This window comes from Peromyscus maniculatus, chromosome 9, assembly GCF_049852395.1.
Source record: "Peromyscus maniculatus bairdii isolate BWxNUB_F1_BW_parent chromosome 9, HU_Pman_BW_mat_3.1, whole genome shotgun sequence".
Classification (NCBI taxonomy): Eukaryota; Metazoa; Chordata; class Mammalia; order Rodentia; family Cricetidae; genus Peromyscus; species Peromyscus maniculatus.
This window is the reverse complement of record NC_134860.1, coordinates 22,025,334-22,028,760: the sequence shown is the minus strand read 5'-3', so window position 1 is coordinate 22,028,760 and position 3,427 is coordinate 22,025,334. Positions and strand designations below refer to the sequence as shown.

General features: G+C 41.6%; 1 pseudogene; it reads left to right on the top strand.

Annotated features, from left to right (window-relative positions):
• The first annotated feature begins 379 nt into the window (after positions 1–379).
• LOC143267480 (TGF-beta receptor type-1 pseudogene) lies at positions 380–3,036 on the top strand (annotated as a pseudogene).
• The last annotated feature ends 391 nt before the right edge of the window (positions 3,037–3,427 follow it).

The following is a 3,427-nucleotide window of genomic DNA, read 5'->3' as shown; positions in this document are numbered from 1 at the left end:
TTTTTTTGTCTAAAAAATTAATAAAATAAAACAAAATAAAGGTGAGGTTGGCTGTGGCTTTTCCTTTTTCTCTGATCTTTCAGCATTTACCCCAATACCCGGCTCTGGGTTTTCTGTTAATAAAATCATCTAAGGTTCATGTTACACTTGGCATCCATCTTATGGGGTACAAATTCACAAAAAAGCCACTTGCCTGTGGCCTTAGAGTCCCCAGCTCAGGCTTGAGCTGCACGTAGCTGGTTGTGGTAGTACACACTGGTAGAATTTGCTGAAGAAACCAGAGGCAGGACAACCCCGAGTTTGAGACCAGCCTGGGAGGCTTGCTAAGGAGAAGCTGGGGCTGGGGCTGGGCCAGGCCACAAATGGTGGCAGTGGAACCATGTAGATTGCAGCTGCTGCTCCATGTTGCTGGCTGCTTCTCATAGCGTTGGTGGCAGCGATGCTGCTACCTGGGACAAAGGCTTTACCGCTGCTTGTTCAGAGAACAATTGCCAGGACCATGATGTTACAAGAAAGCATCAGCAAAGGTCAGTTTGGAGAAGTTTGGCGAGGCAAGTGGCGGGGAGAAGAAGTTGCTGTGAAGATATTCTCTTCTAGGGAAGAACATTCGTGGTTCCTAGAGGCAGAGCTTTATCAGATCGTGATGTTACACCATGAAAACATCCCAGGATTTATAGCAGCAAACAACAAAGACAATGGCACATGGACTCAGCTGTGGCTGGTGTCGGATTACCATGAACAGGGATCACTTTTTGATTACTTGAATAGATAGACTGTTATAGTAGAAGGGATGATCAAACTCACTCTGTCCACAGCAAGTGGTCTTGCCCTTCTTCACATGGGGACTGTTGGTACCCAAGGAAAGCCAGCTATTGCTCACAGAGATTTGAAATCAAAGAATATCTTGGTGAAGAAGAATGGAACCTGTTATATTGCAAACTTGGGACTGGCTGTGAGACACGATTCTGCCACAGAAATGATTGTCATTGCTCCAAACCACAGAGTAGACACACACAAAAAAATTCTGCAGGGAACCATGACCACACCTAACAGTGACTTTGAAATCTCCAAAAAGGTGACAGTATTCCACAATGATGATTCCACATGGACTATGATAAAGCCATTAAGCTGATTAATACCACCCAAAGATCGGCTTTAGACTACAAACTGCTCAGGACAATTTCAAGATGGCTAACTGAGATGATCCAGTTTCACAGACTACTCAAGCAAGGACTTAAGACAAGCCCTGCATTTTCCCATTATGCAGAGAATGGACAGATGATACAGCTAACTCTCCCAGGACTTGACAATTAACCCAAAAACTTTTCTTTTAAGGATTCCCGAAAGATGCCTTCACCACTAGGCAGCAGGAAGTAATTTTAAGAACATAATGCCCACATTCCCAAGAGGTAGGGTGGGTGGTTTTTGGTCATTTGAGTTATGGGTATTGTTATTGCTTATGATGGTTGGTTACAAGTTGTTAATTGTTAATGGTCAGGGGAAAAAAGCTAAACAAAGGAGACTAGATTCAGGGCTCTTATTTTAAAAAAAGAAAAAAGAGGATATAGGTAAGAGGTAGATTATTGAATCTATCCTGGAAAAAAGATATAGAAATTATAAGATAAAAGGGTAAATTATTGAATCTACTCTGAAAAAAAAGGGAAGATAGAGAAATGATAAGATAAAAAGTAGATTTTTGAATCTACTTTTATAAAGAAACTACTAGTTTTAAATACTTTACAATGGATTGGATTTTGTATATTATATACAATTTTGGAATGGACTCACAAAAATAGGATAAATAATGAAACTTTTTGTCTGAATTTGTCAAATGTTAATGGACTAGACATTGTTAATATAATTCTTGACTATATATTGTAGTTATTGTACTTATTATATATAGTTTTTCTTATATTAGTTATACATTTTTTATATTAGACAAAAAAGGGGAAATGTGATGATATTTTATCTGTGTACCCTAATAAAGCTTATCTGATGATCATAGGAAAAAGCCAGCCACTATAGTAAACATAGAAGTCAGGCAATGGTAGCACATGCCTTTAATCCTAGTATTCAGGAGGAAGAGATCCACCCAGATCTCTGTGAGTTTAAGGCTACTCTGGGAAGAGAGCCAGGCATAGTGGCACACCTTTAATTCCAACGTTAAGTAACCATAAAGGTGTGGAGGTCTGTACAGATGGACAGGAAGTGACAGTGCTGGGCAGAAAGAGGAAGTGATGTAGCTGGGTGGAGAGAGGAATTGAGATTGCAGAACAGAAAGGCATATAGGCATGAGTATACAGGAATAGCTCACTCTGGAGGCTGAGGACCAGGAACTAGAGGCTTTTAAGCTTTTAAGCTTTTAGCAGCAGTTCAGCTGAGATCCATTCGGGTGAGAATTCAGAAGCTTCCCATCTGAGGAAACAGGATCGGCTGAGAAGTTGGTGAAGTGAGGTTGGCTGTGGCCTTTCCTGTTTCTCTGATCTTTCAGCATTCACCCTAATACCTGGCTCCAGGTTTTCTATTAATAAGACTGTCTGTGGCTTGTGTTACACCCCTCTCAACTTGTCCCTATCCTACTTTCCGGTCTTTTCGAGTGTTCCTGTCTTGTGCAGGTAGCTGTAACTGGTATATGCTCATGATTGCATGATGTTATATCCAGGAGACAAAGGTTTGCAGAACTCCTTCACATCCTGTGGCTCTTTCAGACCCTCTCTACAATGTTTCCTGAGGAAGTTCCTCTTTAAGGAAATACAGAAGAGAGGAACCTGAAAGGAAGACCTAGTTGGTCTTCCTTTCCAATCCATCCCCAACTGTTGCCCTTGGTTACAAGCCACTCTGTCATGAAGGAGAAAAGATCTCCCCCTTCCTTCCCTCCTTGTTTACACATTAACTTTGGTTAGAAAAGCAAAACAGAGCAGACTTCCTGTGAATTTGGAAAAGATTCAGACATCATTTTTACTCTTCTTTACTCAGAAAGACTTAGAGGCTGTGAAAAAGTTTAACATGCAGAGACTTAAGAATGAGAAGAGCTGAAAGCCTTAATCCCAGAAAGAATCCATCCCCATCAAATGAGAAGTGAAGCCTCAGCCAGGAGGGAGGACAGTGCGTGAAGTGGAAGCATGAGCGGCTGCTCTTTGGGGACCACGGGCAGCAGCATCCGAGAGGCAGAGGAGGAGGAGGCCCTGGGATGGGCACCACCATCAGGTTACTCATTGTCTCATTCCTGGAAGTCTGGGAATTATGTTTAAAATCACTACTGCTTATGTCATTGCCTACTGAGAAATTAGTGTGTGCTCATGTAAGAAATCCAGAAAAACAAACATGCAGTGGAATGATCCTCTTGTACACTGTAAAGATTTGTCCTTCGAATTGGTTTAATAAAATGCTGATTGGCCAGTAGTGGGGTATAGGCAGGGTGACCAAA